The sequence below is a fragment of the Procambarus clarkii genome, chromosome 44 (assembly GCF_040958095.1).
Source record: "Procambarus clarkii isolate CNS0578487 chromosome 44, FALCON_Pclarkii_2.0, whole genome shotgun sequence".
Taxonomy (NCBI): Eukaryota; Metazoa; Arthropoda; class Malacostraca; order Decapoda; family Cambaridae; genus Procambarus; species Procambarus clarkii.
In genome coordinates, this window is record NC_091193.1 from 8,156,231 (window position 1) to 8,169,529 (window position 13,299).

Here is a 13,299-nt window from a genome sequence, read left to right on the forward strand (position 1 = left end):
ATAAATTTCAACGAACTGATAAAGGAAATTGGCTCCATCTTGTCAAAATTTGCATATGATGCATAACTGATGGGAAAAGTCAGGACAGAGATAGATGGCATGGCATTGCAAATGGATTTGGACATATTGCAGAAGTGGTCTGAAAAAGGGCTGCTAGAGTTTACCCTAGACGAGTTCAAAGATATGAGGACTGAACAGGAGTGCTAAGGTCAGTGCAGCAGTAGAGGATGAAGCTAAGACAGATTCTTCAATCAGAAAAGGAGAATGAGCTGAGAGTGGACATAACCCCAAATCTGATCCCAGAAGCCCACATTACCAGAATAACAACAGTCGAAAATGGCATTCTGGCCAACATCCGTGTATCCTTCAGAAACTGGACAATGGGGGTTTACAGATCCTATATACAGCGATGGTGAGATCCACACTTGCATATGTATTCCCAGCATGGGACCCTTACCTGACAGAGGACAAGGAGAAACTAGAACATGTCAAGAGACTTGCAACATGACTCGTTCCTGAGTTGAAGGGTTGCAGCTATGAGGAAATACTGAAAGAACTTGACCTTACCACACTGGAGGAAAGATAAGATAGACGGGATATGATAACAACATATAAGATTCTCATGAAAATTCATAAGGTAGACAAAACAGCATTGTTCAAACCAGTAAAAGCAGAACCAGGGGTCATAGACGGGAACTCGACGCAAATGAGTCATAGGAATCCTTCTTGAGGTTATCTTGAGATGATTTCGGGACTTAGAGCGTCTCGGCGGCCCGGTCCTCGACCAGGCCTCCTTTTTGTTACACACCCCCAGGAAGCAGCCCGTAACAGCTGTCTAACTATCAGGTAACAGGGCCGTCAGGGTGAAAGAAACATTTTGCCCGTTTTCTCCGCCTCCACCGGGGATCAAACCCGGAACCTCAGGACTACGAATCAGAAGCGCTGTCCACCCAGCTGTCAGGAGCCCTTATGTCATGGGGATGTCAGAAAGAACATTTTCAGTGTTAAAGCTGTCAGTGTTTCCCTAAGTGGAACAGGCTAGCGGTAGAAGTCGTTGATATTAATTAAATTCAAAATGTTAAATGTAAATATGATAAAAACGTGAGAAATGAGTCATTGCTTTAATCTAAGAACGTTTGGAAGGCGGGGCCAGGAGCCTAGCTCGACCCTGCAGGCACCTCTAGGTGAGTACACACACACACACACACACACACACACACACACACACACACACACACACACACACATACACACAGTGAAATTAGAAAGAACTTTTTTAGTGTCCGAGTGGTTGACAGATGGAATGCATTGAATGAATGAATGAAGTGATGTGGTGGAGGCTGACTCCATACACAGTTTCAAGTGTAGATATAATAGAGCCCAATAGGCTCAGGAACGTGTACACCTGTTGACTGACGGTTGAGAGCCGGGACCAAAGAGCTAAAGCTCAACCTCCGCAAGCACAACTAGGTGAGTACAAATAGGTGAACACACACACACACGTGAGTATGTGTGTGTGTGTGTCCAACATTAATGAGAAGAGCGGGGGAGGGAGGGGGAAAGCGAGGTGTGGGGGGGGTGGCAAGTATCCCCGGGGGAAGGGGGGTGCCTCCCCCCCCCGACCAGTGCCAGGGACAACTTCACCAGCGGACACTACATCATGCCCGCCTGGTGAATAAATAAAGTCACCACTTCTTAGCTTCAGAATAAAGAGAGATAATCCACTCCTCCGCCAGAGAGAGGGAGGGAGGGAGGGAGGTAATCCACTTAAATCCCCAGAGCAAGAAAATTATATATTAAACTCTTCTCGGACGCAAGATTCCCTACCGTGAGGGAGTTAAATGAGTTGTAAGAAAGGATGTTAATAGTACAGTGAGGGAGATAATCTTTCTTTCTAGGTAGGAAAGGTAATATGGGCGGCGTCTTGGGAAGAAGGGAGTGTGGCCAGGAGGCAATGAGCGTCTTCTTGAGTTGTGGGTGAGAGAAAATCAGTCTGGATGTTATTTACAATAAGAATAATCATAGACGGAAAAGTGAATATCATGCTTGAGCCTTTTGTGGCCCCTCTCACACCACGGTGGCCACCTGCTGCACCATGCTGGCCACCTGCTGCACCACGGTGGCCACCTGCTGCACCACGCTGGCCACCTGCACCACCTGCACCACCTGCACACACGGAGAAGGATGACAGGGCAGATGGCCTTCCACCAGCCGCCCGACACCACCCACACCAGTAAGGACAGAGTGGTGTAGTACTCGTGCCTTTGAGAAGAAACTATAGCTTTTAGAGAGGTAACTTTCAGATCAATCTTTAATACATTCCAGCCTGGAAAATCCTGCAGGATATACTGGAATTTTCTGTTGATACCTATATAGAAAAGTCCTGAAGTGTGATATATAAATTAAGCAATTACTTTCACAAAATATTTACTGGCATTAAATACTTGGAGACATATTCCTCTATTGTCTTAACTTGTTGTTTATCAGTCTTAATGAAATTCCAGAATTTCTCCGGCAATTTCTCTAGAAACAACTGATATAATGTATTTCTGCTTCGAGGGAAAGTTTCGAATGTGGATGTTGGCGTATTTTATCATTATCTGGGACTATATTATCTCATGATGTAGTGTTGTGCTTCATAGATTATGGCCATGTATAGCTGTTGTGGAGGTGACCTGACCTGCCCCTCACCCAGGGAGGTGAGGGGCACTACCTCACCCAGGGAGGAGGTGAGGGGCACTACCTCACCCAGGGTGGTGAGGGACACTACCTCACCCAGGGTGGTGAGGGACACTACCTCACCCAGGGTGGTGAGGGACACTACCTCACCCAGGGAGGTGAGGGACACTACCTCACCCAGGGAGGTGAGGGACACTACCTCACCCAGGGAGGTGAGGCAGGGATGCTACAGACGCCTGCAGTCATCCCGCTACAGCAGCTCTTGCCCACCAGAGCGAGAGGTGGACGGAGAGAGGTTCTCAGTGCTGCGTGTCAGCCTCCTTCATGTGACCACAAGCTGGCAATACATCATCAGGAGGAAGCACTAACTAACCCAGTATGACACTGTAGATCCTGATCATTCACTGTTTCAGAAAATAACTTGTATAAAATTCCTATATGTTTACACGGTGTAGTATGAGAGTATGAGCTTGGTTAGAGAGCAGTTAATGACTGTCGTTAATCACTAACAGGTAATCACTAACTGGATGAACATAAGACTTGTGACGAAGGGAGCCACACACACGCTAGGCCCTCAGGACAGGGCGAGAACATGCACTTACCTCGGGGAAAAAGAACAAAAGAGACGGGAAAAAAAAACATGTGATGAGTTGAGATTTAAGATTTTCTCGCGGGTTCGCTAGACCAGCGTCAAGAAATAGCCCCGCGGCCCTCGTTAGAATCTCCCGCCCCGAAGTGGACATCAACAAGGAATTGATTTCAGCCTGGGAAACACAATCTGTCCCAGGGCAGGGGGTCAGACACGAGGTGGGGGAGTGGGGGGGCAGGTGTGGGGGTCGGGAGGGGTGGCCCAGGTGTGGGGGTCGGGATGAGGGAGGGGGGGAAATAGTGGAGAGGAATTTGAGGGGGGGGGCGGTGTGTGCAGAGAGGCGATTTTATTACTTTGTCAGTGCTTATGTTTTTAAAAGTATATTAATCTTCATATTTTTACACTTCTATATTAATGTGTCAATCTACTCAACACGTTCATCAAATTCGTTCAATTTGTGGGAATTATAGTGCCATTAGAGTTGAACACCATGAAACAGAGCTTGACCAGTAGTTACCAGTGATAGTTTCATCTTGAAGTACTTCAGGACCAGCTGCAAGGTGTTCAGCTCAACAAACAGCGGTGGAGGAAAGGATCAATTGGTGCTCTACAATATTGGTAATTCGTTTCATTTGTATCTTGTGGTTGGTAATCCCCCCCGAGGGTACTGGTGGACCAGACGGGGTCTGTGGCCTACTGTCACCTCTGCTGGTTAGTTTACCAAGGTGAGGGACCAGTACTTGGTAACACCTCTGTACCAGGCAGCTGGTAGGGGTGTGTTAGAGGTGTTTGGTCCCGCAAGAGTCGTGACATCTAGCCACGGTATATAGATCACAAGGATGATACCTGGATCCCCTTCCAAACAACCCCCCCCCCCCCTCCCTCTCTCGCCTCTCTTCCCCTATCCCCTCTCTCTCTCTTCTCATTTCCCTCCTTTAAAATTTTGTTCATTATCACCCCTCTCCTCTTCCCCCTCTCCTCCTCTCTCTCCTGCCCTATCCCATCCTCTCCTCCTTTCTCCTCCCACTCTCCCCTCTACCCTTCTCGCAGCTCTGCGCCCTCTTTCCCAGTCTCCTCCCTCTTTCACGTCTCTTCTCTCCTCTCCTCTCCCTCTCCACCTGTCTCCTTCCCTCTCCTCAATTATCCCACTTTTCCTTCTCTTTAAGCATTCTCTTTTTTATCTCTCTGCAGACCTATGTCTGCATGACTCCGTTTCTGTCTGTCTGTCTCTTTCGCATTCTCTATCTCATTCTATCTGTGTAATTCTCTCTTCATCTCTGTCACAAAAAAATTCCACAAAAATACAGTCATATCTTCTTTCAAAGCATTTTATATTTAACAGTTAGGTTCGTTCTCGACTCACAATCGTGAATTCCAGGTTCGAATCCCAGACAGGATAGCAATGGTTGGGTGTGTTTCCTACCACATAATGCCCTTGTCCACTTAGCAGTAAATAGGTTCCCAGAGGTTAGTCAGCTGTTTGTGGAGTTGCACCAGAGGAGGGGGGGGGGAGGGGGGTCAGTAATTCGACCCTGGGGAAGGGGGGGGCACCTCAATATAAGCCTAACATGTACTGTATGTATAAATTGGCTGTCTGTTTCCCGACACAATGAATTAAATTAAATATTAAAAACTTGTCATCCGGTCTTAATTAGCAAAAATTGTCATACCTTACTGACTCCTCAAGAAAACTCTTTCTCCTGAAAACAATCAGTTCCCAGTAACATTTATTGCCTTCGTCGACTCTCAGCTGAGACGAAGAGTGTGACAACCTGTAACAGTGAGATGATCTCTCTGGAATCATAATATTGGCACGTGTCTGTTTTAGCTGAGACTTCAAGCACCAAGACGCATCATATCCCACAAGCACACTCCAGAGTCCTGGGGTGATAGAGGTCGACACTGTCCCGGGAAGGGGCCCCAGAGTCCCGGGGTGAGAGGGGCAAGAAGAGCGCCAATGAAGACGGGCTGAGGAATCCCTGTCACACCGGAGATCAAAGAATGTTCGCGGAAAAAAGAAAGGGGGGCAAAAGAACACAAATTCCAGGAGTGTCAAGAGTGTGAGCAGCGGCGCCACCAACACGTACATGGCAGCACGAGGAGGAGGAGGAGTCCTGGGGGCGGAGGAAGAGGAGCACAGGAGAGAAGAAGAATACCAGAGGTGAAGGAGCAAGGAAGGAGGAAAAGGAAGTGAAGGAGCAGGATGAAAACCAGTGGGATTATCGTCAGCACACGAAGAAGAAAGCTGACGGAGGAGAAAGTGGAAAGAAGAGGAGAAAGTGGAAGGAAAAAGTGAAAGGAAGAAAGAATTTTGGAAGGAGAAGCACAAGATCTAGAATGGGGTGAAGGTGGAGGGGGGGAAGGGGGGGGGAAATGCCTGAGAGGAAACTGGTGTAGAGTCTAACAGGAAATTGGGGCGAGTGTGTAGGTCGGGGCGGGAGGCGGACAGTCAGCTAAGCTGCTGATATTAGGAGGTGACGCCCACTACCCCCCCCCCCCCCCACCACAGCCCCATCATCCCCCCCCCCCCTGCTCCTGATGGCCCGGACAAAACCTCATCCTGACACCGAGTCGCCCAATCAGGAAATCGACTGTCATATGTTAAATCTTGCACGTTATCTATGGTAGTGTGTGTACTCACCTAGTTGTACTCATTCAGTTGTGCTTGCGGGGGTTAAGCGCTGGCTCTTTGGTCCCATTTTCAGCTGTCAATGAACTGTTGTACAGATTCCTGAGGTTATTGGGCTCTATCATATCTACATTTGAAACTGTGTATGGAGTCAGCCTCCACCACATCACTGCCTAATGCATTCCGTTTATTAACTACTCTGACACTGAAAAAATTATTTCTAATGTTTTTGTGGCTCATTTGGGTATTCGGTTTCCACCGTGTCCCCTTGTGAGTGTACCACCCGTGTTAATTAATCCGTCCTTATCTACCCTGTCAATTCCCTTAGAATTTTCAATCTGGTTATAATGTCTCCTTAGTTCACGCAGCCTTTCCTCGTAACTTATACCTCTTATTTCTGGCACTTGACAAGTGACATTCCTTTGAACCTTCTCCAGCTTCATCTAGCTGTTTGTGTGTATTTTACCTTATTTATTCTTACCTGTATGTGTTAGGTATGAGGTGAACCTGTCTGTCATCTTGTGCAGCGACTCACGGATCATTTATGGTGTGTTATACACACTTGAAGGTGTGAGTGGTGACGGCTTCCCCACCCACCACACTACACTTGTTCTCCCTCACATCGCAGGAATGCTTCATCATGTCACTCCGGGTCAAATGTGCACCTAATCCCGACGGTGGTGTGTCGTCGTGTTGCCTACACCCACTGAACTACACCCTACACTGAACTGCTCTTGTCCACGGTTTGTGAAGTACAAATATCTTGTTCATGTGATCAAATCTCTTCTAGTATTTCTTATTCTCAGTTATGTAAGATTTAGTTCACTTAACCTGTCCTCCAGAGAAGAGGTCAGACAACAGAGGAGAGGTCAGGCAACAGAGGAGAGGGTCAGACAACAGAGGAGAGGGTCAGACAACAGAGGAGAGGGTCAGACAACAGAGGAGAGGTCAGACAACAGAGGAGAGGGTCAGACAACAGAGGAGAGGTCAGACAACAGAGGAGAGGTCAGGCAACAGAGGAGAGGTCAGACAACAGAGGAGAGGTCAGACAACAGAGGAGAGGTCAGGCAACAGAGGAGAGGTCAGGCAACAGAGGAGAGGTCAGACAACAGAGGAGAGGTCAGACAACAGAGGAGAGGTCAGGCAACAGAGGAGAGGTCAGGCAACAGAGGAGAGGTCAGACAACAGAGGAGAGGTCAGACAACAGAGGAGAGGTCAGGCCACAAAAGAGAGGGGATCCCGGCCCACAATTAGAGGCGGGGGGGGTCAGGGGCCACAAACGAGAGGGGTCAGACTACAAAAGTCAGCTGGTCACAAAACAAGAGTCAGTCAGGTCAAAGAGGACCAGAGCCAACAAGCGTGGCACTCCCTTCCCTCATGATCCCCCTCCACTACGACCCCTTCCCCCCTCCTACCATATGCCCTCCCCGCCAAACCCCTCCCTACACCCCCATCACACACCCCATCCCCCCACCACCGCCCCAGTAAAGCAGGGCCCCGTGTGGAATTAGCGGAAGCCAGAGCCTCTCCCCCGCGGGCAGCCCCCGTGAAATTACATTATTTATAGCCTTTTACCGTTCTACAGAAGGGAGGTCGGTAGGTTGTGAACGTGGCTGAGGCCACGCTCAAAAATTGGATCTGAAATACGTTCAAGAAAGTAGCGGAACACGACAGAGCTTAGATGTTAAGGAGTCAATTTAAGTGACATTGGTGAGCGGGTTCGTTAGGGTGTAAGGTCCCAACGTGAAGGTTTATTAAGTAAGGGGGACGTTACCAGGTAAAGTTGCCAGGTAAGTTATCAGGTAAAGTTACCAGGTAAAGTTACCAGGTATGGTGGTAAACAGGACAAGAATGACCAAGAATGGGGTTACCACACAGAGGCTACACCATGTATGGGAGATACCAGATATAAGTGAGTTACTATACATGAGGGTTAGCAGGTAAAGGGATTACCATATATATCAAGTCCCAGCTGTGTCTGTGTTATATATTTATGTATATACAGATATATATATATATATATATATATATATATATATATATATATATATATATATATATATATATATATATATATATATATATATATATATATATATATAATATGAATGTGTGTGTTTGTGTGTCCTCATATATTTGCACTAGAGAAGACCTGCAGGCTACCAAGGAGGAAATTAAACAGATAGAAAAAGTGAAGGCAGCAGGGTCCCAGGGGCCGTACTTAAAGATGTTAAGAGGAGCTTAATGAGCCCTTGTCTTGCTTATTTATTAAGGCAGAGTCAAGCAGAGTATCGGAATCTCTGAGAGTTAGGAATGTGGTGTTTATCTTATTGAACAGAGATAGGTCACTTGTGTTGAACTACTGACAAATTAGTTTAGCGTTTATTATAGAAAAAATTGGTTGAATCGATACTCACTAAAGCCTTTCGATTACTTATTGAACAACATAGATCAATAAAGGACTCACAACCAAGCATAGCATATTGGATCTCTTTCCTGGTCATTTCAAGTAGTTGATAGCGAGTAGGATTGTGACTTTCTTCACAATGATTTTAGCAAAGCTGTTGATACCGTGCTTTACGAAAGACTTTACAAAAGTATAGGTGCGAGGTGTTGAGACGGTTCAACTCGAAGATGGATTACGGAATACATATTAAAAAAAACTGAATTAGTAAAAAATTAAATTTACTTTAATCTGAGTGTGAGACTGTTGCAGGAGGAGTGGCCCCGAGCTCTATCCTGGGACCTCTGCTCTTTACCATACATATAAGAGATTTCAACACAAGACTAAATAGCAACATTTTCTAATTGACCGCGATATTAAAATATGAAGATAAATATATTCAGAGGAAGACTGAAAATCGTTGTAAGACGACTTATGTACAGGCTTTTAACATGGATGAAAAATGGCAGATGAAGTTTAATGCTAACAAATGTAGCGATCGTCTGGCAAAAAATAAAAATGTATCTTAAATCACTTAATCCTTCGAACTGTCAACAACAGGTGGTATTCTCTTTAATTTTTTCAGTTCCTCCTTCCTTTTAGTGCAGAGGTAGGAGGTGGCGGCGCCCTGTTCTCCACAGCTCGCGCATTTCTTGGTGGTGGCGGTTGTTTACATGTAAGTCCCTCCTAACCACTCCACATACTTCTTCGGTTACCTTGGTGTGTCGTGCAGGCTCCTGTGTCAGGTTAGGTCTGCGCTGGTGGGTTTCTACGGGTTTCTTCGGCATGGTTGTCCTCCTTCCTTGTCGGGTCGCGAGTGATGGGTTGTAGACCTAGCTGCTTGGACGAGGTGGTCCTTGATGGACTTACCTCGCCTCCACGTAATCATTGGTGGATTTTGCGGGAAATTCTTCCAAGAAGTGTGGTCACTGTATGTCTCCCTCATCCAGGTCCATACGTCTGAGAGTTTGTTTTAGTTTCCCAGCAAAACTAGGAAAGTAAAGGGTAGGGAGGATCCATCTCCTATCCTCCAACCGTGGGGCCGGAGGCCTGAGAAGTTGTTCTCTGGTCTTCCCACGTAGTTTCTCCTGGGCGTGGTTCAGTATTTCCTTAGTGTAACCTCTGCGCCTAAACATCTCCCACAGGTCGTCTAGCTGCGGATGGAGGGTTTCATCATTGCTGTTTATTCTTGTAAGGCGTAATCCTAGGGATAAGGGTAATGATTTCTTTAGGGCTAGCGGATGGCATGAGTTCAACTTCAGGTATTTGTGAAGGTTCGTAGGTTTGTAATACGCCTTCGTGTTCAGGTGTCAGGTTGTCTGGTCCACGTACACCGCGGTGTCCAGAAAATTTACTGTGGTGTTGTCGTGTTCTGGGGTAAATTTGATGTTTCCGTGGACTGTGTTCGTCCTGACAAAGAAACCTTCTAGACGTGGGAGTCCGCCTACCATAACCCCAAAGATATCGTCTATATATCTGTAGTACACTGCCGGGACGTCTTCTCTGTGGGATCTCTCCCTTTCAAATACTACATGCATACAGATGTCAGCAATACCTACGCTACTGGACGCTCCTATGGCAGTACCCTTCGTCTGTCTATAACTCTTGCTTCTCGTAGTTGTTGTGTAGTTCTGTTTGTTTTAATTAAAAAAGGTTGCTACCACTTTGGCTGCCTCTCTCTGTGGTATGTTTGGGTAGAGCGATACCACATCCATTGAGAAAAGGCAGGCTCCTCTTGGAACATTACCTCTGATGCTGGCTATCTTGTTTAGGAAGTCTGTTGTATCTTGAAGGTGTTCCGGTAGGAGTCGTAGAAGAGGGTTGAGGAAGGCTGTAATTATCTAGTCTACCGGTCTGGTAGGTGCCCGGCCTACCTAGAAAATCTAGGAACCTGATTGATGATTGATAAAGATTAAGCCACACACAAGAGGTGGCACGGGCATGAATAGCCCGTAATCTAGGTACCTAGAAAATCTAGACATTTATAAGTGTGGGTACATCTCACTCTACGATTCACTTAACCCCCCTTAATCGTAGAGAGCGGCGCAGGAGATGGTGAAGTGATTGTTGTCTGACTCCGGCTTCTAGCTGTCCGCCAGGTCTTACATCTTCCCCCTGGGTCAATGGAGGACCATCGAACAGCTGTATGCTCGAAGTCGAATTCATCTGGATGTTGATGACTGGTGTCAGCTCCCGAATGATCACAGCCTCAAGTGTACGAAGCCTCCCACGGTCGTCGGTGTGTGTGATTATTGTCGTATTTTTCACTGTCTTGGCGATTATGGATGGTGTTGTGGTGTTGAGAATGATGTTGCTTAATACCTCCGTCTTGCAAATGAAGTGTCAGACGTTTATTCAATGTAATTCAATGTCACTACTTCACTAATGTAACTGTAACTGTTACATAACTGTAACAGTAATTGTAATGTAACTGTACTACACTAAACTAATGTAACTACTCAATGTATTCGTGGTATATTGGACATATAAGGTAGGCTCCTAGCCTGACCCTGTAAGCACATCTAGGAGAACACACTCACACTTAGAGAGACCCGAGAATGTAAACAAACACCAACATGGCTTCAGGTTAGGGAAAATTAGAATGATAGGGAAAAAGGTCAAGAGTCATTGTCTTAAACAACTGGCGACTAGAAAGACGGGGTCCAAGAGCTAATGCTCGATCCTGCAGTACAAATAGCGAGTACTCACACACACACACACACACACACACACACACACACACACACACACACACACACACACACACATACACGAATCAGCACATACACGAATCAGCTCAGGTTAATAGCCTATCGACTTCCCGAATAACTAAAGGTTTAATCTACTTTTTTATCCGACATTGAAGAAAACGTTACTCTCTAGCACAGTATATAGGTAAAAATACATTTCTCAGTATATATATATATATATATATATATATATATATATATATATATATATATATATATATATATATATATATACACTGGTAATTGACACTAACAGCAAACATCGCTCTCTGTTACTCTCGCTTCTAAATATTCTCACTCAATGTAAACTAACACATTTTACCATTATATTTCTTTATAAACGAAAATGCATCTATTATATGTAAGAGTAATTTTCACCAGAACCATTTGCAGCCTACTGGAACAATCTGCAGCCTACTGGAACAATCTGCAGCCTACTGGAACAATCTGCAGCCTACTGGAACAATCTACAGCCTACTGGAACAATCTACAGCCTACTGGAACAATCTGCAGCCTACTGGAACAATCTACAGCCAACTGGAACAATCTGCAGCCTACTGGAACAATCTGCAGCCTACTGGAACAATCTGCAGCCTACTGGAACAATCTACAGCCTACTGGAACAATCTACAGCCAACTGGAACAATCTGCAGCCTACTGGAACAATCTACAGCCTACTGGAACAATCTTCAGCCTACTGGAACAATCTACAGCCAACTGGAACAATCTGCAGCCTACTGGAACAATCTACAGCCAACTGGAACAATCTGCAGCCTACTGGAACAATCTACAGCCTACTGGAACAATCTACAGCCAACTGGAACAATCTGCAGCCAACTGGAACAATCTACAGCCAACTGGAACAATCTGCAGCCTACTGGAACAATCTACAGCCTACTGGAACAATCTACAGCCAACTGGAACAATCTGCAGCCTATTGGAACAATCTACAGCCTACTGGAACAATCTGCAGCCTACTGGAACAATCTACAGCCAACTGGAACAATCTGCAGCCTACTGGAACAATCTACAGCCAACTGAAACAATCTGCAGCCTACTGGAACAATCTACAGCCTACTGGAACAATCTACAGCCAACTGGAACAGTCTGCAGCCAACTGGAACAATCTACAGCCTACTGGAACAATCTACAGCCTACTGGAACAATCTACAGCCTACTGGAACAATCTGCAGCCAACTGGAACAATCTACAGCCAACTGGAACAATCTGCAGCCTACTGGAACAATCTACAGCCTACTGGAACAATCTACAGCCAACTGGAACAATCTGCAGCCAACTGGAACAATCTACAGCCAACTGGAACAATCTGCAGCCTACTGGAACAATCTGCAGCCTACTGGAACAATCTGCAGCCTACTGGAACAATCTGCAGCCTACTGAATCACTGGGGCAGTCTGCAGCCTTTATTTTATTTTTTATTTATATATTTATTTATTTTTATAATTTTATTTAATTTTATTTTATTTGTATATGGCCGAGGGATTTCTGATCAGTATTTCATCGAGGAATTATGTACTGTGGGGCGGGGTTTTCAATGAGTAAATCGAGGCTCTTGGGCCACCAGCTGTGGGAGTGGGGCGTCTCATCTTGGGCCACCAGCTGTGGGAGTGGGGCGTCTCATCTTGGGCCACCAGCTGTGGGAGCGGGGCGTCTCATCTTGGGCCACCAGCTGTGGGAGTGGGGCGTCTCATCTTGGGCCACCAGCTGTGGGAGCGGGGCGTCTCATCTTGGGCCACCAGCTGTGGGAGTGGGGCGTCTCATCTTGGGCCACCAGCTGTGGGAGCGGGGCGTCTCATCTTGGGCCACCAGCTGTGGGAGTGGGGCGTCTCATCTTGGGCCACCAGCTGTGGGAGTGGGGCGTCTCATCTTCTATCTTGAGGTTATCTTGAAATGATTTCGGGGCTTTAGTGTCCCCGCGGTCCGGTCCTCGACCAGGCCTCCACCCCCAGGAAGCAGCCCGTGACAGCTGACTAACACCCAGGTACCTATTTACTGCTAGGTAACAGGGGCATAGGGTGAAAGAAACTCTGCCCATTGTTTCTCGCCGGCGCCTGGGATCGAACCCAGGACCACAGGATCACAAGTCCAGTGTGCTGTCCGCTCGGCCGACCGGCTCCCGACAAAACAGTGGGCCTGTCCGGGATCCTGTCCTATCTTGGAGCAATCTTTCTAACATTGGGTCCTCTAA